We start from the raw sequence: 23,334 nt of genomic DNA, 5'->3' as shown, positions 1-23,334 counted from the left end.
GAAAGGCCCATGTAAACCAGAGACTACATCAGCCTGAGACCAGAAGAACTAGATGGTACCTGGCTACAACCAATGACTGCCCGCCCTGATGGAATACAACAGAGAATCCCTGTTGGAGCAGGAGAACAGTGGGATGCAGACCTCAATTTTTGTAAAAAAGACCAGACTTTATGGTCTGACTGAGACTGGAAGGACCCCAGAGGTCATGGCCCCCAGGCCTTCTATTGGCCCAAGACTGGAACCATTCCCAAAACCAACTCTTCAGACAGGGATTAGACTGGACTATAGGATATAAAATGATACTAGTGAGGAGTGAGCTTCTTGGATCAAGTAGACACGTGAGACTAGTGGGCAGCTCCTGTCTGGAGGGGAGATGGGAGGGCAGAGGGGGTCAGAAGTTGGCTGAATGGATGCAGGGAATACAGGGTGGAGAGAAGGAGTGTGCTGTCTCATTTAGGGGGAGAGCAACTAGGAGTACATAGCAAGGTGTATATAAGTTTTTGTATGAGAGACTGACTTGATTTGTAAACTTGCACTTAAAGCACAGTAAAAAAAAAATTATTGGTTATCTGAAATTCAGATTGACTGGGTGTTTTATATTTCATTTGGCAACCCTAGTTGTGAGGGGCGCGATGGTGAGGAAGATGTAGGGAGAGGAAAAGGATGGCTTGCTGTATCTCACATCTGTAGGGAACTAGGTGGTGTTCAGGAGTATAAGTGAAAATGAGCATTTTTTAAATCAAGACTAAGAAAAGAAGAGACAATGTCACAGGATGATGATTGCATTTTATTATCATTTAACATTCTCCTTTCCTTTGTCTGTGGTTAGAGAGCCTTACGTGATGCATATAAGCATGTAGTGACCGTCTTTCCTGTGATACCTCTTGGGAGGAAACTGTGGTAGAAAGACCATTAAATTCAGACTCAGGAACTCTGGACTTCAGTCTAGTCTTAGCACTGTAATGGCCAGGTGCCCTTTGGCAACTCTCTGGGCCTCAGTCTCATGACTGGAACTAAAAGAATGACCCTTGTCTTACCTACTTTCCAGGGATATTATGAGAAATAAATGACTTGACTGATGTGAGCAATAACTGTCAGGGAGTTTTTCTACTTAGTTATATCTTTTAAACTTCTTAATTAATTTTTATCTTCTAAACTTCTAGCACTTTTAAAGTTCTAGAAGATCTGTCTTGTTTGCCCTTATTATCTATTGCTGCTACTAAGTACATAGCACACAGTCTGATTTCAGTCAATATCTGTCGAGGGATGGGTGTATATAAGTGTCTATCTAGATTATCTGTCTGTCTGTCTGACCTGCCTATCTAATCTGTTAAATTTAACCAGCCAGATAGTGTACAGAAATGTCCACTGTGCGTGTATATTTGTGTGTGCGTTACATGATGTAATGCTAGCTTCTGTAGCAAATCCCAAAATACCTGAAGGCTCAAGCATAATCACCATATTTTACACAAATAATGTGCATCTTCTATGTCTGCCAGCGGTGCCCTCCCCTTGCGAGGTATTACCATAAGTGCTGCTATGCCAATTTTTTTTACACGTTGCTGTAAAAAAATAAGCATAGTGTGCTTAAGAAAATACCTTGTTAGGGAGGGTGCATTTGGCATGCCTTCTCTGCTTAGGAGTAGAGTAAACTTTATTTCTCAGTCCAGCAGAACCCAAAATGCTTGTTCCGATTGTTGTGTGGTTCTTGCCTAAGCAGTGGTTAGGGACTCTGTTTTATGGCTTTGCCATCTTCACCACGTGGCTTCCACGGTGGAAGTGACAGTCCCTGACAAGATGGTAAGAAAAGGAAAGAACAAGTGGAGAAGACACACCTGCACCCTCAGCTCCTTGGCGCTATCCTAACCTGTTACTTCTGCTCACATCCCATCGGCAGGATCTGTTGACATGCGGCCAGGGCGTCTGAGAGACGTCAACTTAGGCTGGGCAGCTGGTTTCCAGCAAGAACTCCAGACTTCGGGCCGGGGAGCACCACTCTGATGGACAGATGGCAATGCCTGCCCTAGTGTGCGTATTCATTTATCCAGCACAGTATGGCAGGCAGCTTCTGACGTGGCTCCCAGTGACCCCTGCCTCTGGTGTTCATGCCTTTGTGTAACTTGTTCTCTTTGAATGGAGACTGGACCTAATTAGTGGCTTTAACAAATAGAATATGGCAAAAGTAATGGGGTGTTACTTTCTGACTGGTTACTAAAGACTGTGGTATCTGTCTTGCTGGCCTTCTTTCCCTGGCCCTTCCTGAATATATGCTCGGATGGAAAAGACCATCTTGTAAGGAACTGAGGGCAACCAATAGCCATCAAAGAAGTGAAGCCCTTAGTCCAAGAGACTGGGAGTAACTCAGTGGAGTCACTGGAGCTGGTGTCACCCAGTGCAGTAACTCGTGGTGTCACCCACACCCCCCACCACAGACCTCCTCCAGTACTAGACCATGCAGAATTCTTAGGAGTGCTTTTTGTACTGTTGTTACTCATGAATTGTAACTCCCATATATCACTCCTTCTTTTCCTTTAATTACTACTTCATTCTCAAAAAAGTTATTGGTATAGGTTCACAAATACTTACTGTCACAATATTGTAGCTAAAACACCAGAAAATTTGACAAAATTAGTGACTATAAAAATGCCAGCAGGAACAAAACAACAGCACATCCTTGTAGCATGTGCCCACAAAACCACATGATTCAGAGCGTCACTGTAATTGGGTAATAATGACAGCTCTGACCAGAGTGCATTAGGAGGTTCAAAAAGTAAATTAGCGTAGCATTTTAGTTTTGTAGGTATACTGATACCTGTAAGCTGGCTTATGAAAAATATTTTTGTTGTTATCACTAACTGCAGGGGTATTTTTATAAAAAATAATAAATCTCTGCTGACACACCGTACAAAGATTTTATAAATAGTCATTTTGGTGCCACCCCTCTGACAGCGTCACCCCGTGTGGTCCGCACCCCCCGCACCCCCTTGGTGATGCCACTAGAGTGACTGCGTCCTTTGCCAGCGACCCCTGAGTGAACCTGGAAGCAGATCCTTCCCCAGTGAAGCCTTGAGGTGACTGTGGTCCTGGCCGTCATCTTTTGGAGCCTCATGAGAGACCTGGGGTGATGCCTTGATTGCAGCTTAAAGAGAAACGAAGAAGCAGAGGGACCTGCCTGAGCCGCACCTGGATTCCTGAGCCTCAAACTGTGAAATAATAACTGTAAGTTGTTTTCCGTCACTAAGCTTTTGAGCAATTTTTAATTCAGCAGTAGATAGTTAATATACTTAGAGTCTCTGGCTCAGGAATGGGCTGAGCAAGACAGCCAGGAAGAGAGGAAGTGGGTACCTCATCAGCACTGCCTTAGCATGAAGGACCTCAAAATCAAACAGCTTCCTGGATGGTGAAGAACTGGAGTGATCGTTAGTTTCTTTGTCCCAGTACTCAAGAGGGAGTGTCTCATTGGTCTAGCTTGGGTCATGTGACCACCCCTCAAACTAGAAAACGGCGTGTTCTTCCACAGACTGCCCAATGGATAAAAAGTAATCTAATGAAGGAAATAGGGGTGGTATTAGGAAAGAGGAACTGAAAAAAATACATAACAAACCAAACAGGGAATGCCCACCTTGTTTAGTATAAAAAAAAAAAAAAAAAACCCATTGCGATCAAGTGATTCTGATTTATAGTGACCCTATAGGGCAGGGTAGAACTGCCATAATAGGGTTTCCAAAGCAGCGATCTCTGCGGAAGCAGACTGCCACCTTTTTGTCCCATGGAGTAGCTGGTGGATTTGAACCGCAGATCTTTGAATTAGTAGCTGAGCCCTTAACCACTGCACCACGAGGGGTCCTTGTCACTTGGTAGTACATGTTTGTATTCCCACCTCTCCTCTCTCACTGGGGAGCATTATTTGCCCAAAACTCCAGTCAGTCACCAACCCAGCACAACCCAAAGGAATTTTAACCTGTTTTTGCTAACCATATTTATACAACTCGATGATAGTTCCAAGCATGAAACAGTTAATTCCTCGTCACCACTGGGGTGCAATTAGTTGCTATTCATCGTGGGCTGAAATAGCAGCCAACAAGATGAAGCCAGTTTTTGGCAGGAGATAAAGATTTCTTTCCCATTTAATAAAAAAAGTGATAGATTTGAACCTAATAAAAGCCTAAAAACCTGAAATAAGCCTTTATTTTTCATTCTTTCAGCATTTCCCATTTTCGGCATGAATATTCTCGGCTACAAACAAGAACATTGAGATGGGGGGAGAGGTGCAAGCCTAGTCATCACCCATAAATAGAACCAGTGTTTCTTCTGCTCGTTAGATGAAGGTCTTAGCTGGGAAAAGAAATCGTTTTGTTTAGTAGGCTTTGCAAATAAAGAAAAAAGGCCAGAATATGCCCACCTTTTCCTTCTCCTTTTAGGGTCATTGTCCCCTGCATCAGCATTCTTACCCAAATAACAAGCCCCCTTGCAGTTTACTCCAGTTGTCACAAGGTAACTACCAGGTTGTTAAAGCCGTTTATAACTCTCGCCATTGTCTCCTCTTTGTTTCTCCTGCACTCACTGCGTGCTCAGGAGACTGCTGGGTTTGTAAGAACTTCCAAGCTCTGTGCTCCTGGATGTCACCTTGGTACCTGAAAGTGGCCATGCTGACAGGACTCACACCAGGGAAACTGGCAGATGCTGCAGATCAGGGCCTTTCTTTCAGATGTTAGGTCTTTATGAGCGTAGCACTGGACAAGACGCTCATCTGGACAGGTGTTTCCTGATCCAGGGAAACAAACATATTATTCTTTAAGAAATTGAAAAACATATAAAACCTACAGAAAAGTATAGGGAATAAGGTAAACACTGTGTGCCCACCAGCCAACTTTTTCAAATTCTTGTTTTGCCAAATTTGCTTCAGAATGGAGTGGAAAGGGAGAGTGAAAATACAGAAGTATTAGTTCAGTTTGGGGTGGAAATATGCTTAAAAGTTTGTATATATTTTGATTAGGTACTTATAAGAATGTTTTTGTGCCAGCTACTTTAAAGGCGTAATGAAGGTATAAACATATTTGTTCCCTAAGCCCGGGTTCCCAATCCTTGCTAAGCCCCATCTGTGTGAGTAATTTTGGTTAGGGCCATGACTGAAGCAAAAGTCAACCATGATCTTCAGATATTCACAGCAAAATTGCAGAAAAAGACTTATCTTTAATAATAGCTATTACTGCTTAAATAATTCTGATACTACCATTTTATAATTAATGGTAATAGCTATTACTGTTTAAATAATTTTAATGCTACCATTTTATAATTAATGGTAATAGCTGTTACCAGCTGAGCAGTATATAATTAGGTGGCAGGAGTGGTGGTAATTACCTTACATCTGGTATCTCCTGTCTTCTTCCCAACAATCCAGTGAACCAGGTCTTTTATTTTTCCCATTTTATAGAGGAGAAAATTGGACCTGCCTATAAGCTGACGTTCATACCCATTAAGTATCAGAGTCAGGAGTGACAGCCAAGTCCATGCTTTCCGTCTCTGAAGGCAGATGAACTCATGGGGTCTAGTCATGGGATGAGGGGCGTGGTGAATGCCAGGGGGCCATTTGTCGGGCCCCTCACTCTGCGAGGGCCGCAAATGTAGCCCCTTAGCCTTGCCCACAGGGGAGTCTGAGGCACCCCAATAGCCACCCTGATACAAATCTGCTGTTGCTGTAAATTAACATTTTTGTAAATGCTGTAATTATCTTTCGACTATACAATTATGTGACAGTATTTTGCATGTGTTGACAGTGTTTGTTTAGAAAATGTCAATATTTAAAATACTCCACAGTTTCTGTCAACTCGTGTTGACATTTCTTGTTTTAAAAAATGGAATTAGCTAGGCTTCTCTTATCTTTTGAAGGGCCCTGATCTTGTGAGTAAGTTGCTACTGGCATGAAAGAAACTGAGTGTATAAAGGAGGGCCGTCCTTGAGCAGAGAAGTTCATCATACAGTGGCGTGAATATGATCCTGTGATCACGGTCGGTGCTTGTTCATCCGAATGTAATTTTGTCTTTGTAACCAGACAAACACACAAATCCAGGAGAATGAGCAAACACATTGCTAAAGTCCCAGCCAGCCTCATCCCCTCTGGGACATACGCTTCCTTCTCTCTCACAAGGCAGCACTGACTTCAGGTGAGGAAGAAAAGCCTCCCTCTCCTTGATTAGAGAGGATGATGGGAAAGGAGGGTGGCACACCTGTCGGCTCCGGTGAATGAGCAGCACAGGGTGCGGTGGTCGGATGAGCACAGAGAGCAGCCAGAGCCTCTACTCTGCGGTCCTGCAGCCACAGCCCAGGCAGGACCTACTGCTGCGGCAGGTGAGGACACAGCTGCCTGACCGGCTCTTGGGGATGTCAGGCTCAGCGACACCTGCTGAACTCTTGCCTAAGGGCATATCTCACTACCGATTCCTGCTCCGTATTCTGTCGAACCTTTCCGTGTCTCTCACTGAAGGAATCGATACGTTTTCTGAGCTCTGTTTTAGTGAAAGGTCCACCTGTCTGTCCGTGTGTCACATTGTGGAGGCTTGCATGTTGTTGTGAAGCTAGAAGCCATGCCACCAGTATTTCAAATACTAGCAGGGTTGCCCATGGTGAAAAGGTGTTAGGGGAGCTTCGAGGCTAAGACTAGGAGGAAAGGCCTAGTGATCTGCTTTCGAAAATCAGCCAACGAAAACCCCGTGGATCACAGAATATTCCAAGACTTCAACTTGCTTACTTTGGACGCATCATCAGGAGGGACTAGTAGCTGGAGAAGAACATCATGTTTGGTAAAGTGGAGGGTCAGCAAAGGCGAGGGGAACACTCATTGAGGTGGATTGATACAATGGTTACAATAATGAACTTGCACATACTAATGATTGTGAAGATGGCACAGGACTGGGCAACTTTTCCTTCTGTTATACACGGGAGCACCATGAATTTGAGCCGATTTGATGGCAGCTAACAACAACATGGAGCCCTGGTGACACAGTGGTTAAGAGCTTGGCTGCTAACCAAAAGGTGGGCAGTTCGAATCCACCAGCCGTTCCTTGGAAACACGGGGGGAGCTCTACTGTGTCCTATCGGGTCTCTGGACTGGACAGCAATGGGTAGCAACAATGTATTTGTTAGGGCAGTGATCACTACTTCAATGTAAATTATTGCTAGAATATGTTTCAAGTGTACAGGTTTAGCCTGAATAAAGGAGAGCTTGTTGAAAATTTGACTGCTTAGTGGTATTATGACTTCTATATTATTTCCTAATTATAAGTAAAGAAATTAATTTTCTAGATTGTCCAATAGCTTCCAAATATGGACAGTATTTAAAAAAGTAGAGTGTTGTTGATTCTGGTATTTTTGAGGTGAAACATTTTCTGTCTGGGACTATATTGCTCTCAGTTAATAAGAATGTTTTTCTGAACAAAATATCCTAGCAGTCCCAATTTTTATTCCAAAGGGAAACATTGGTTGTGGCCTCAGATGTTTTCCAAAGGAAATGCTTGTTACATCCTCCGTGGTTTAAATGAGCTGAAACGGCACCCGGATACTTCTAGATTTTTCCGTTTACCTTCAGGGAAGTGCAGCGCCCCCTGGTGGGTAACCCCTACAACCTGCACCAGCACCAGAGGCATCTCATGTCCCTCCTGCCCTGCAGGGGCCTGAGGAGTTGTCTTCCAGTAAAGGAAGTGTTCCAAGCCCTCGCATCCTGTTTCTTCCAAAGTCACCTCCAGAAATTTACGGCGTCAAAACAGACGCCAGACCTTCCAACATACCTGCCTGAATACCTAAAATAAACTTAAATTCTCCCCAATGTGTTTTGATTGCTTGAGTCACTCTCTGCCACAGTCAGGGAACTCAGACTAAGGCCTTTTTACTGAATTAGGCATCCTCAGTCCTCTCGGCAGCTTTCTGTGTTTGCAGCCCACGTTCGGGTTATTTTGCTGACTCTGTTGGAAACCCTGCTGGTGCGGAGGTTAAGTGCTAAGGTTGCTGACCAAAAGGTTCACAGTTGGAATTCACCAGGCGCTCTTTGGAAACTCTATGGGACTGTTCTACTCTGTCCCATAGGGTCGCTATGAGTCAGAATCGACTTGCCAGCAATAGTTTTTTTTTTTTTTTTGGATTCTTTCCCTTAAAGTATCTTCAGCTCCTTTACCACATTAAAAGTGTTGCTACCAATGCCGAGGCACTAGAGAACAGCACTCTGAAATTAACTTTATCAAACCTGTACTTAAAGGGGAATGAGTCTTTTTTCACTGAAACAAACCTTGCTCTTGACAGAATTAAACGCCTTGTTGCATTTAGGTCAATGATAATCAGGAGTTAGGGATCATTTGCAAGGAGCAGAGCAAAATTACCTGCTGGGCCTGTTTCCAGGGTTGGAGTAAATTTATGACAGATTTGATATTGACCAATAATTTTTAAAAGTCTGTTAAATTTGTCATCACTGCTGGTTTCAAGGAATTTTATTAGACCAAATACTGTAAAATGTAATGAAATAGATTAGGTCTGTTTTTGAAGCATTTGTAGACAATAAATTTCGTAGCTGCAAGTGTAAAACCTCTCCGTTGTGTATATTCCTATTTCAAATTTTGTATGGTGCTTTGAAAGTTTTCATGCCGACAAGTACACCAAAATGCAAACTTAAAAGAATAGCCCCTAAGTAGTAGTTGTTATGGAGGGAACACAGTTCAGGGTTTTGTAATTTAGGGATTTTGTAAGTTTTACTTCAATTTTCTGCCTGTATTGTGTTTCATACCTGCAACAGAATCTTGTATGCTATTCTTTTTGCCTCAATAAAATAATGAGGGTCTTTGATGCCTCCTTTCCCCAGTGAGGCGCTAGACCACCATGTTGAAGGGTGTATGTGGCAGAGAAAGGGATGAAGGAGAGCCGTGAGCGGTTGAGGGTAAGATACCCAAGAGCAGGAGTTCACGGAGGCTGGAATGTGGGCACAGAGGTATAATGAGAATGGGAGTCCATTAAGGTTTTGTGGACTTTGTAGGGTAGAAATTGGACTTCCTGTAGTCTATGGGATAGGGAAAGTCCAGTCAATAATTTATTTTTAATCACGAAGGACGGAATGATAGCAGGTGATATTAGAATTGCACACATATCAGACTTTCTATAGTATAATTTACGTAAACCAGTAGCTGTTGAGTTGACCCTGACTCTAGGTGACTCCGTGTGGGTCAGAGTAGAACTGGGCTTCATAGTGTTTTTGACGGCTGATTCTTTGAAAGTCGATCACCAGACTTTTCTTCCAAGGCACCACTGGGTGAACTCGAACCTTCAACCTTTTGGTCAGCAGCCAAGCACATTAATCATTTGCGCCACCCAGGGACTCCATAATTTATGTACTAGACTATAAATGCCCTGGGGGCAGGGTGAGGTTTCCGTTGCTCTCTGGTATATCGTTATTATTCAGCACAGTGTCTGGAACACACTAAGTGCTCCGTAAATATGTGAAATAGTGAGTTTATCATGTTATGTTGTATAAGTCAGGGTCTACTCAAGCAAAGAGAAAACACATGCATTGCAAGCAGGGCGTTTAATTCGGGGAATTAGTTACACAGGTGATGGATGAGCTGAGTAGCTTCCCAGTAAAAAGGTGCTACAACCTCCAAGACTGAAGGTTTAAGGGAGGAGGTGATGTTCCTGAAGCCCAGGATCTCCCTTTGGCAGCTGGAACCACAGCAGACCTGGCACTAATCAAATCACACCTGCTTCGATCTGGCAGCACTTAGGAGACTCGGCAGCTACTGGAGACACCACCCAAGGTGAGCTCTGAATTCTCCCTACAGCCTCCTCTGTACTTTCCCACCGTGTCACCCATTGGTCACACACAGCTAGAAGCCAGTGGCGTAGTCTGAAAAATGTAGCTCTCTTGGTAGAGAGCAGAGCAGGGGAAGTCTGGGAAATCAGTCCGAGAGCAAGTAGACATATTACCGTCCTGAGTGTCCTCTTAACACTCGTATGTGTCAGATGGCATGAGGGAAGAGCAAATGAGCAGCTTATAGTGTCTCTGACTGTGGTTTGGCACCAGTCTTTCAGGAGCAATGTTTCTGTGGCCTTAGCTAGACCAGGATCCCAGAAAAGTTAAAGCTTTTCTGGTTTGGCATTGTTTGAAACGTTTCTCTGTTTTAGAGTTTTTGCATAATTACAAGCCTTATTACAACAGAAAAAAAAGAAATTTAAAAAAGCTATTCATAGTTAAATCTCTCATGTTAATCACAGTTTTCAAAATTGACACGTCACTTTTATAGTCTGTTTACTATCAGAAAAGATTTGAGACATTGCCATCTGGAAATTTTGCGAAGTTCAAACAGAAATAAAACATGGTGTTCCCAACACTGAACCAAGTTGAAAATACTGTTTTTATTATAAGACAACTGACTTAGGTCACAGTGAGATCCAACAAGTCTTTTAAATTCTCCTGAGGTGTTTGCTCATCTTCGAACTAGTTCTTTAGACAGTTAAATCTGTATGTGGATTTTTCTATGAAAAAAAAAAAAAACTATCGTACTATTGAACTGGGCAGAAAACTTGTAGGCCTTGCAGTGGTTAACAAATTGAAACTCCTTCAAGTCAATATTTTAAAAATATAATTCAACATTTATTTAGAGAAAAAGGAGAGTAGGTGAAGAAAAGCAAGGACAAGGATAAACGTTGCGATAAGCAACTCAGCTATGGCCCCAGATTTGCGTAGCCCACTCAACAACAGCAAAAACAGCCAACGTGTTCTTAGGTTAGTCAGAAACAACCTCCGTAGAAGCTCTGTCAGGGTCTTTCCTCCTACTCTACACAGGAGATTCAGCAGAGATCTTTGTGTCTCCCTCCTCAAGAACCCCCTGTTGGCCTGTGACGGATTGTCCAGCTCGACCATATCTTAACCTGGTTCTGATGTTATGACCTGGAAAGAGCTGGTTTCCTGTGGAAAGGTAAAGGAAGGTGAGTCTGATGGGAGCAGAACGTGGACTTAGGATAGACTCAGAGTCACCATTCTAAATGTAGTTTGCATATGGCTTGAGGTAGGGATCTAAGCAAATGTTTTTGTATATGAAGGTCAACATATTTCATTAAATTTTCATCCTGATTTGTATTGTCAACTCCGTCACATTGCAGCGGCAGGCATGCTTACCATGTTGTAGTTGTTAGGGGCCATCCAGTCAGTTCCAACTCATAGCAACCCCACGTGTAACAGAACAAAGTACTGTGGGTCCTGCACCATCAGCACAGTTGTTGCTATGTTTGAGCCCGTTGTTGCAACCACTGTGTCAACCTCCTTGAGGCTCTTCCTCTTTTTTGCCAGCTCTCTACCAAGCATGATATTCTTCTTTAGGGATGGGTCCTTCCTGACAATATGTCCAAAGTACCTGAGATGAAGTCTCGCCATCCTTTCTTCTAAGGAGCATTCTGGCTGTACTTCTTCCCAGAAAGATTTGTTCATTCTTCTGGCAGTCCATGGTATGTTCAGTACTACTCACCAACACTATAATTCAAAGGCATCAGTTCTTCTTTGGTCTTCCTTATTCATCGTCACATGCGTGTGAGGTGATTGAAAACACCATGGCTTGGGTCAGGTGCACCTTAGTCCCAAGGTGACATCTTTGCTTTGTAACACATTAAAGAGGTCTTTTGCAGCAGATTTGCTTAATGTAATATGACATTTGATTTCTTGACTGCTGCTTCCATGGGGATTGATTGTGGATCCAAGGAAAATAAAATCCTTGACAACTTCAGTATTTTCTCTGTTTATCATGATGTTGCTTATTGGTCCAGTCATGAGGATTTTTGTTTTCTTTATGTTGAGATGTAATCCATACTAAAGGGTCTGGTCTTAGATGTTCATTGGTAAGTGCTTCAAGAATGCCTACCATATACGTGTTATATGGTCAATAGGTGTTCACATTCTTGCCTAACTCTCTTTTATTCCCTTCCCTAGCGCTCTTTCGGCTGTTCAAATATATGGTATGAATAGGGAAAAGGTATAAGAATATGTCGCTGCTATTGGAGAAAATTATTTTAAAAAATTTTCTAATGCTTATCTTTCTGAAGTGTCAATCAGTCACACATGTTGGGTAGGATATTTAAGGCAAGTATTGTTCAAATAGTATTGAGCAAAGTACTGAACAAAGTGTTGGACATGGAGATTGAGAACAAGTTAGTGCGTTGCACTGTTCTGCATGAGTGAAAATCAACAAGGAACGCAGACAAAATATAAAGGCTCTTTCCTTCCATAATGTTCCCTTTATTTCATTCCACCAAGGCACTTTTTACAAAAATCTATCTGAATTAAGCATCTGTTGTTACTGATTCTGACACCAGTTCAAATTAGGAGTGAAAAAAAATATATGCTACAAATAGGGAACTTTCTATTTCTAAAAATGTTTCTGCTTCATTCTGTAACTGAGACTCCATTTTAATGCTTCAGAAGGTCCAGGAGTGTTGAATAAAGCTGAAAGAGGAAAAATACCTAAGTCGGAACTGACTGCATGGCTTGGTGGTGAGGAAGGGAGACGTGGCTGACGACGGATATGTGATACTGCATGCATTTAAGTCGGTCTCAGTCACGCAAATGCCTGTGTCGGTGTGGAAACACAGACAAGGTGATAGAATGGAGAATGCTTGCGAAGTAAATATTTTGAAAGGGTTGTGCAAACGCCTACATATGTGCAAATATCCATTTCACACTAACTGCATATGTTCTGTGTACATAAACAAGACTGAATATCTTGTATATATGTAAACATTCGTATCACACTAACTGTATGTATTCTGTATGTATGTCAACAAGATTGTACAACTTGTATATATGCAAATATCCATACCACACTAACTTCATATAACATAAGCACACATAAGCAAGGTTGTACATTTATACCACTCTGTATCAAGCAGACCCCACAGCTGAAAGAATAAATGCAACTGATTTGAAACTGGTTGGGGAGAATTTATACCCTGAGGTGAAGCCCAAATGCTTCCTCTAGAATTGCTGTCTTCTCTGTCATGTACAGTCTGAGTTTAAGACATGAATTGATTATCAGACCAGTTAGCCAATGACTGAATGTGATAGTTATTGAACCGCCTGATCGTGCGTACATCTTCTGTATTTTATGTACAGAGCCCTGGTTAAGTGTTTGGCTGCTAACCAAAAGTTTGGCAGTTTGAATCCACCAGCCACTCTTTGGAGACCCTATAGGGCAGTTCTACTCTGTCCTGTAGGGTCACTGTGAGTCGGAATCAGCTCAACAGCAATGGGTTTGATTATTTATTTATTTATTTATAACAACAACTGCAAATTAGCTTCTAACTTGACTTTTGAAGATTGAAACTCCCATCCATGCCCTCAGACCAGCACTGTTTTGTAAACTGCTAAGTATAGATATTCTTTAAATAGGAGTATTTCTAAAGTGAGGTGAAACAGTAAGTTATGGGTAAAAATTGGCCCATATTATGAAAAATATTTCTAAGATGTAATCTTTTTTGTTTGTGTGTTTCCGCTTCTTTTTTTAAAATAATTTTTACTGTGTTTTAAGTGAAAGTTTACAAATCAAGTTAGTCTCTCACATAAAAACTTATATACATCTTGCTACACACTCCCAATTACTCTCCCCCCAATGAGACAGTCTGCTCTCTCCCTCCACTCTCACTTTTTGTGTCCATTTCATCACCTTCTAACCCCCTCCACCCTCCCATGTCCCCTCCAGGCAGGAGGTGCCAACATAGTCTCAAGTGTGTGCCTGATCCAAGTAGCTCACTCCTCACTGGCATCCTTCTCCTACCCATTGTCCAGTCCAATCCATGTCTGAAGAGTTGGCTTCTGGAATGGTTCCTGTCCTGGGTCAACAGAAAGTCTGGGGACCATGACCACTGGGGTCCTTCTAGTCTCAGTCAGACCAGTAAGTCTGGTCTTTTTAAGAGAATTTGGGGTCTGCATCCCACTGCACTCCTGCTCCCTCAGGGGTTCTCTGTTGTGTTCCCTGTCAGGGCAGTCATTGGTTGTGGCCGGGCACCATCTAGATCTTCTGGTTTCAGGGTAATATAGTCTCTGGTTCATGTAACCCTTTCTGTCTCTTGGGCCCTTTATTACCTTGTGTCTTTGGTGTTCTTCATTCTCCTTTGATCCAGGTGGGTTGAGACCAATTGATGCATCTTAGATGGCTGCTTGCTAGCATTTATGACCCCAGATGCCACTCTTCAAAGTGGGATGCAGAATGTTTTCTTAATAGACTTTATTATGCCAGTTGACTTAGTTGTCTCCTGAAACCATGGTTCCCAAACCCCTGCCCCTGCTTCGCCAACCTTCGAAGCATTCAGTTTATTCAGGAAACTTCTTTGCTTTTGGTTTAGTCCAGTTGTGCTGACCTCTGCTGTATTGAGTGTTGTCCTTCCCTTCACCTAAAGTAACTCTTATCTACTATCTAATCAGTAAATATCCCTCTCCCACCCTCCCTCCTTCCCCTCTCTCGTAACCACAAAAGAATGTGTTCTTCTCAGTTTAAACTATTTCTCAAGATCTTGTAATAGTGGTCTTATACTTCTCCTTTTGCAGCTGACTAATTTCACTCAGCATAATGTCTTCCAGGTTCCTCCATGTTATGAAACGTTTCACAGATTCATCACTGTTCTTTACTGATGCGGGAATACACCATAATTTATTTATCCATTCATTCATTGATGGGCACCTTGGTTGCTTCCATAAGATGTAATCTTTTTAATACACTGTTTGAAAATGAATTTCTTGAATGAAGAGGGAAGATTGAGATCATAAAATATAGGAAATCTTAATTCCTTGAGTCTTTGTCTTAACAGAGCTGCTTATTTGAGAATATATCCACCCGTGAAAGTAGAGAGGTAGAGGGTACTTAGAACCTTCTGCTCAGAAATGATGAGGAAAACTATTTTATTTATGTGACATGTGGGTTTGTTTCTGTGCAAGGTCTTTTTTTGTTGTTAAAAGCAATTTGCTGAGAAATTATTCTCACCTTTCTTTAAGATCAGGGGTCAAAGGCCAAATATCCAAAGATGGAACCTCTTTCTCTGCAAGTCAGTGGTGGTCTGGGTTTTCTCCATTGTATTTAATATTTTAGCCATTTCCGTGCCCTGTAGGCAGACATTCATTACTAGACTGGGAATGGTTGCAGAAATCATCTCATGAAGGACCAGCTGAGACAGCTGGCCATTAGTATCACCATCTGAGGCCCCAGGGCATTATGCTAAGTGACCCACTTCACCTCTTTTTCTAACTGTCTCCTAAATATGGAGTTATAGGAGGAACCTCTGTCAGCATGAACAATCAAATCCTGTTAGAAACTCCAGCTATATTATTATTATCTAGGTTCCTTCCCAGACATCCACATTTTAATGGCCATCATTAGCCATTAGAATAGGTTTAAAGATATGTTTGCAGCCAATATGTGAGATTTTGTCTCTATTCATCTGACTCTGTGTACCTGGGCCCACAACCTGGAAAGCTGCAAACCTTAGTTGGTCTAGAAATCTCCCTCTTGCTCACCTTTTAAAATGTTTTCCTTCAGGTCAGCTCCCAGTAGACAAAATGTTTAATGAAGAGCGCCATGCTGTGGAGACATTGGAAAGTGATGGTGCTCTCAAAGTGGCAGAAAATGTTTTTTCTCAGCGGCTTGCTTGTAAAAGGAAACCCTGGTGGAGCAGTGGTTAAGAGCTATAGCTTCTAACCAAGAGGTCAGCAGTTGGAATCCACTCTTCCCTCTGTTACCTGCATCCTGGGCAAGCTGTTGTCCCCTCTCTGGGCCTTAGTACTTCCAGCTGCACGAGGAGCACAATAATGCTACTAGTGCCTGTGATGAGGCATTGTAAGGATGGAGGGGAGAAGGGAGGTGCTTGATTGACAGTGCCATTGTTTGACCCTGAGCTCCCTGTTGTCTGCTCAGTGGTTCAAGGGTCCTTCCACACTGATGTAGGGCCCAGTCATCTTCAGATCAGGTCTTTTGCTAGTGAGAATGAGACCCTGGTTTTCCCATAATTTTATCTTTTATTTCCAACATGTCTCTCTGGGGTACCACCGTGTTGATAGCCAGTGCAGCCAGCAGCTCCTTAGCCATTATCAAGCAAGACCTGCTTCTTCTATCCATTATCAAGCAAGACCTTAAGTGATACACAACACTGTGTGTATGGGTCAGTTAGCAGCTGCTCAGCCATTATCAAATAAAACCTGCCCCTTCCTGTCCATTGTTCTCAAAGACCCTGGCTGTGTGTGTCTCAGTTTATGCCTTAAACCAGTCAAACTCAGTTTACTAGCCTCAAGAGCATCCTAAAGTAACTTAAGCCTCATTAAGACCTTATTGAATATTAAAATCTCCATCCAGGGGGGGACTTATCTGCCATTTTCTTTACATGGCAAAGGAAAAAAATGCAATTTGTCTCACTGTGCCTGCAGGCCATGATAACTTATGTAGTCCATAATGTTTGTATGTACTTTCTTGTGAGGGATGGTATAAAAGGTTCTGCTTCCCTTTGTTCAGAGAGCTTTATTTGAGTGTACACCTCCTGGCTCCCTGCCTGCATGCTTGCAATAAACACTCTTCCTCCCTCCTCACCTTGGTGTGTCTTTAGTGACGAGAAGTTACACTGGGCAGGACCTGCTTAAGGTAACAGTATCAAGTCCTGGCTGAAGAATGTGAGCTCTAATATTAATGTTACCATTGGCTTGCCGTATGGCTCAGGAATCACTGATTTATAGACTCTGCACTTTTCACATATAATTATTAACATGTGCTTTGTGGAGTGTGGAAATAGATAACCCATTATTGTTTCCTTGATCCCTGAAACTTTAAGCTCATTAAGAAATGAGCTTATGAAGGCATTTGAAAATCAAAAGTACTACAAATGTGGAGGAGTTGTCTCTAATTTTCTTTTCTTTCTTTTTCCCAAAAAGAAGTCAGTGTCCCAGAGAACGCAAATGCCGGCCCTGATTGAGTGCTGACATTTTGTCATTCTTGTTTGTGAAAGGCTGGTCTAATCAACCACAACACTCTCCCATCCCTAACCATCTGGTAACTTTTGTGACCATGGGATTCTTTCCATCACAGTTTTTTTTGGGAACCAATCAGGGTTGGTCTGTGAATCAAGTTTACTGCAATCCTTGCTGTATGGGAGGTGAATAAGAGCATGGACCTGGAGTCAGAGAGAATTGGATCTGAACTCTAGGCTCTACGTACTGTTGTGTGACTCAGGGGAAATAAATTGTCATCCCTAAGCCCCAATTTCCTCAATTGTAAAATGGAGATAATAGACCCTACCACATAGGGTTGTTGTGAGAATTCAGTGAAATAATGCCAACAAGCACTTTAGCAGAGGGTCTGTTACATAACATGGCTCAATAAAAATTAGCTGTTAATATAATATTTGAAACTTCTTGAGGTCTGGAATAGTATCTTCTTTTTTTCTCCACCACTACTCTGTTTGATTCATTAGGACACTGGATTATTTGCCTCTCAAGTAAAATGCTCAGTTGATTCTGCATTTGCCATGAATCATCAGTTATGTGACCTAATTAATCCCAAGTCATCAGGGACCCAGGCTCTTCCTGCTTTGCTGCTTAGCCACCCATGGGGTGTTGTTATCATTCAGTTTGGTCCAACACAGCTTGCCACCACTTCCCAGTACAACCAGAGGGAAGACGGAAACAGGGACATGCCCCAGGAGAGGCTATGTCATTTTACTTCACATCCCATCAGCCAGAACTGCGTAATATGACTATAGCTAGCTGCAAGGCTTACTAGCAAATTAGCCTTGGTCCTGAGCATAGATTGGTCCTGAGCAGCCAGTGAAAAATGAGTGTTCTGTTACTAGTTGAGAGAAGAGGAGATAGACATCTGTGAGCAACTGGCTGTCTCCATCCCAACCATATGGGAGCACATAGATGGTGGTCTGGTCAATAAATATATGAGGGGTGCGTTTTATTTCTTCCTATTATTGTGGTTAATATCTGACACTGGCAGAAAGCTTGTCTTAAACAAATAGATAAAGATTTCCATACCATCAGCTAAAGATTGCCTAGGACCATAATATTTTTATTAAAGTGATCATTTTGCATAAGAATTTATTTTAAAAATATAGGGGCATTCCCCTACTGCAGCTAGATACCTGTGCCTGTTGCAAACATCCCTGTGCAGCCCTGCCCATCTAGGACTGTAGGTGAAAGTCTATACCACACATTTGGTAGCTGACAACCTGGACACCTGTGTTGCATCCACACAAAAAAGTAAATAGACTCCTGGGTTCACACATGTAGTAGTTGCTCTAACTGCCTGGAGACTGGACGTGGGAGCTTCAGAGATGCTGGTAACCAAAGTAGCTCACAGGCCTAGCATATCAAAACAAAACAAAAAAAAAGGACACAGTAAAACAAACATACAATAAGTATAATAACTTACTGATATCTTGGAGACAAAAGCCAATATCAGTCATATAAAGAAGCAGATCAAGGTGGCTCCAGCAAGCGAAAAAAATAAAGAACCAGGAAGACTTCCAGAGGAAGATAAGATAATAGAACTAGCTGAGAGAGAATTCAAAAGACTAATATACAGAACTCTCCAAGAGATCAGGAAGGAGATCAGGCAAAACTCATGGCAAGCCAAGGGGCAGGCACACAGACAAAGCAATAGAGAGGTTCAGGAAAACGATACAAGAACAAAAAACAAAATTAACAGGCTGATAGAGTCCACACAGAGACAGCAACTAAAAATCCAAAAGATTAACAATAATATTTTAGAATTAGACAGTTCAATAGCAGGTCATTGGAGCAGAATTGAGGCAGTGGAAGTCAGAATTAGTGAGGGTGAAGGCAAATCCCTTGACACCAATTTATCTGACGAAAACTCAGAAAAAAGAATTCTAAAAAAATGAAGAAAACCTAAGAATTAATGGAACACTATCAAAAGGAAAAACCTACAAGTAATTGGAGTACTAGAACAAGGGTGAATAACAGAAAACACAGAGAGAATTGTTAAAGATTTGCTGGCAGAAAAGGTCCCTGATATCATGAAAGTGAGATGATATCTATCCAAGAAGCTCAACAAACCCCATATGGGGTAGGTTGCAAAAGAAAGACACCAAGACATATCATAATGAAACTTGCCAAAGACAAAGACAAAGATAGAATCTTAAGAATGGCTAGGGATAAACGAAGTCACCTACAAAGGAGAACCAATAAGACTAAGCTCTGACTACTTAGCAGAAACCATGCAGGCAAGAAGGCAATGCGATGACATATATAAAGGCTTGAAGGAAAAACACTGCCAGTCAAGAATTATATATCCTGCAAAACTGTCTCTCAAATATGATGGCAAAATTAGGTCGTTTCCAGATAAACAGAAGTTAAGGCAATTTGTAAAAACCAAACCAGAATTACAAGAAATATTAAAGGGAGTATTCTGATTAGAAAAAAAAAAAAAATTAGAGAACGAACAATATTAGACAGCAATTCAAGACTGGAACACAGGACAGGTCAACCAGTTATAAACCTAGATAGGGAAGTCACAAAAACAAGTCAAAGTTAAAAGACTGAAAAGAGGTAACCAGAGGCGTCAATATGTAAACGATGACAATGTCGAAACAAAAAAGAGGGAATAAACAGTGTAGTTTAGAACTTCCAAATGGAGAGGAATTTAAGGTGGTATTAAGAAATAAAAGATTGGTTTAAACTTAGAAAAATAAAAGTAAATTTTAAGGTAACCACAAAGGAAGCTGACAAACTTAACTATCAAAATAAAAAAGAAGAAAAACATGAAGACTCAGCAAACACAAAGTCGAAGTAATGAAAAAGATGAAAAGAAAATACAAAAGAAAAATGACTAAGCACAGAAAATTTAGTGGAACAGAGAAACTGTCAACACCACACACACACACACACAACAAAATAACAGTGGTAAACTCATCCCTATCAATAATTACACTGAATGTAAATAGACTAAATAGATCAGTAAACAGAAAGTGGCAAAATGGATTAAAAAAACATGATCTGTTTATTGTATGCTGTCTATAAGAGATATACCTTAGACTCAAAGACACAAGCAAACTAAAACTCAAAGGATGGAAAAAAATATATCTAGCAAACAACAACCAAAAAAGAGCAGGAGTGGCAGTATTTATCTCTGACAAAATAGACTTTAAAGTAAAATCCACCACAAAGGATAAGGAAGGGCACTAGATAATGATTAAAAGGTAAGTACACCAGGAGGACATAACTATGATAAATATATATGCACCCAGTGACAGGGCTCCAAAATCATAAAACAAACTAACCACATCAGAAAGAGAAATAGACCGCTCCACAATAACAGTGGGAGACTTTAACACATCACTTTTGGTGAAGGACAACATCTAGAAAGAAACTCAGTAAAGACAACGGAAGATCTAAATGCCGCAGTCAATCAACTTGACCCCGTAGACATATACAGAACACTCCACCCAACGATAGCCAAGTGTAGATTCTTTTCCAACGCACATGGAACGTTTTCAGGAATAGACCACATTTTAGGCCACAAGGAAGCCTTAACAGAATCCAAATTATCGAAATATTACAAAGTATCTTTTCTGACCATAAAGCCATAAAAGTAGAAATCAGTAACAGAAACAGCAAGAAAAAAAAAAAAAATCAAATACATGGAAACTGAACAGCACCTTACTCATAAACTACTTGGTTTATAGAAGAAATCAAGGACAGAATAAAGTAATTCATAGAATGAAATAAGAATGAAAATGCATCTTACCAGAACCTTTGGGACACAGAAAAAGCATTGCTTAGAGATCAGTTTATCACAATAAATGCACGTATCCAAAAAAAAGGGCCAAAATCAAAACATTAACCCTACAATTTGAACAAATAGAGCAGCAAAAGAAGCCCTTGGGCACCAGAAGAAAGGAAATAATAAAGATTAGAGCAGAAATAAATAAAATAGATAATAGAAAAAAAATTGAAAGAGTAAACAAGACCAAAAGTTGGTTCTTTGAAAATAACAAAATCGGCAAACCATTGGCCAAACTGACAAAAGAAAAACAGGAGAGGAAGCAAATAAATAAGAAACGAGATAGGCGATATCACAACAGACTCAACTGAAATAAAAAGAGTCAGAATACTATAAAAATTGTACCCCAACAAATTTGAAAACCTGGAGGAAATGGACAAATTTCTAGAAACACGCTACCTACCTAAACTAACATAAACTGAGGTGGAAAAACTAAATAAACCCATAACAAAAGAAGAGATTGAAGAGGTAATAATAATAATAAAAGCTTCCAACGACAACAAAAAAGCCCTTGCCTGGAAGACTTTACTGGAGAATTCTACCAAACTTTCAGAGAAGAGTTAACGCCAGAACCACTAAAGGCATTTCAGAGCATAGAAAAGGAAGGAATACTCCTGAACTCATTCTGCGAAGCCATCATAACCTTGATAACCAAAGCCAGGCAAACACACTACATGAAAAGAAAATTACAGACCGATATCCCTTATGAACATAGACACAAAAATCCTCAATAAAATTCTAGCCAATAGAAGCAACAACATACCAAAAAAATAATTCACCATGCCGAGTGGGATTCATACTGGGAATGCAGGGAAGGTTCAACATTAGAAAAACAATCAGTGTAATCCATCACATAAAATAAAAGACAAGAACCACATGATCTTATCAATTGATGCAGAGAAGGCATTTGACAAAGTCCAACACCATTCATTATGAAAGCTCCCAGTGAAACAGGAATAGAAGGGAAATTCCTCAACATAATAAAGGGCATTTATACAAAGCCAACAGCCAACATCATCCTAAATGGAGGAGTCTGAAAGCATTCCCTTTGAGAACCTAAACCAGACAAGGATGCCCTTCGTCAGCACTCTTATTCAATGTTGTGCTGGAGGTCCTAGCCAGTTTTCTAGCAATTAGTCTAGAAAAAGAAATAAAGGGCATCCAAATTGGTAAGGAAGAAGTAAAAGTATCTCTATTTGCAGATGATATGATCTTATACACAGAAAACCCCAAAGGACCCACAGGAAAACTACTGGAACTAATAGAAGATTTCAGCAAGTATCAGAATACAAGATAAACATACAAAAATCAGTTGGATTCCTCTACACCAACAAAGAGAATCTTGAAGAGGAAAAATCGCCAAATTGATGCCATTTACAATAGCCCTCAAGAAGATAGTGTACTTAGGAATAAATCTAACCAGAGACATAAAAGACCTGTACAAAGAAAACACTATGCAAGACACTATGCAAGAAACCAAAAGAGACCTACATAAGTTGAAAAGCGTACCTTGCTCATGAATGGGAAGACTCAACATTGTGAAATATCAAAGCGGTCTGTAGATAGAATGCAATCCCCAACCAAATTCCAATGACATTTCTTAATGAGATGGAGAAACAAAGCACCAACTTCATATGAAAAGGGAGGAGGCCCCAGATAAGTAAAGCATTACTGATAAAGAAGAACAAAGCCAGAGGCCTCATACTACCTGATTTAGAACCTATTATACTGCCACAGTAGCCAAAACAGCATGGTACTGGTACAACAGGTACACAGACCAGTGAAACAGAAATGAGAACCCAGACATAAATCCGTCCACCTATGAGCAGCTGATATTTGACAAAGGCCCAAAGTTCATTAAATGGGGAAAAGATAGTCTCTTTAACAATGGTGCTGGCATAACTGGATATCCATCTGCAAAAAAATGAAATAGGACCCATACCTCATACGGTAGTACATAAAAACTAACTCAAAATGGATCAAAGACCTAAATATAAAACCTAAAATGATAAAGATCATGGAAGAAAAAATAGGGACAATGCTAGAAGCCCTAATACATGGCATGAGTAGTATACAAACCATAACTAACAACGCACAAACACCAGAAGAGAAACTAGATAGCTGGGAACTCCTAAAAATCAAACACTTATGCTTATCAAAAGCCTTCACCAAAAGAGTAAAAAGAGAACCTACAGACTGGGAAAAATTTTTTGGTTATGACATATCTGATAAGGGTCTAATCTCTAAAATCTACAAGATACTGTAACACCTCAACAACAAAAAGACAAATAATCCAGTTAAAAAATGGGCAAAGGATGTGAACAGACACTTCACCGAAAGAGACATTCAGATGGCTAACAAACACATGAGGAAATGCTGAGGCTCATTAGCCATTAGAGAAGTGCAAAGCAAAACATCTTACCCCAACAAGGCTGGCACTAATCCAGAAAACACAAAATAACAAATGTCGGAGAGGTTGTAGAGAGATTGGAACTCTGACGCATTGCTGGTAGGAATATAAAATGGTATG

This window comes from Loxodonta africana, chromosome 19 (assembly GCF_030014295.1).
Source record: "Loxodonta africana isolate mLoxAfr1 chromosome 19, mLoxAfr1.hap2, whole genome shotgun sequence".
NCBI classification, from domain to species: domain Eukaryota; kingdom Metazoa; phylum Chordata; class Mammalia; order Proboscidea; family Elephantidae; genus Loxodonta; species Loxodonta africana.
This window is presented reverse-complemented; position numbering follows the sequence as displayed.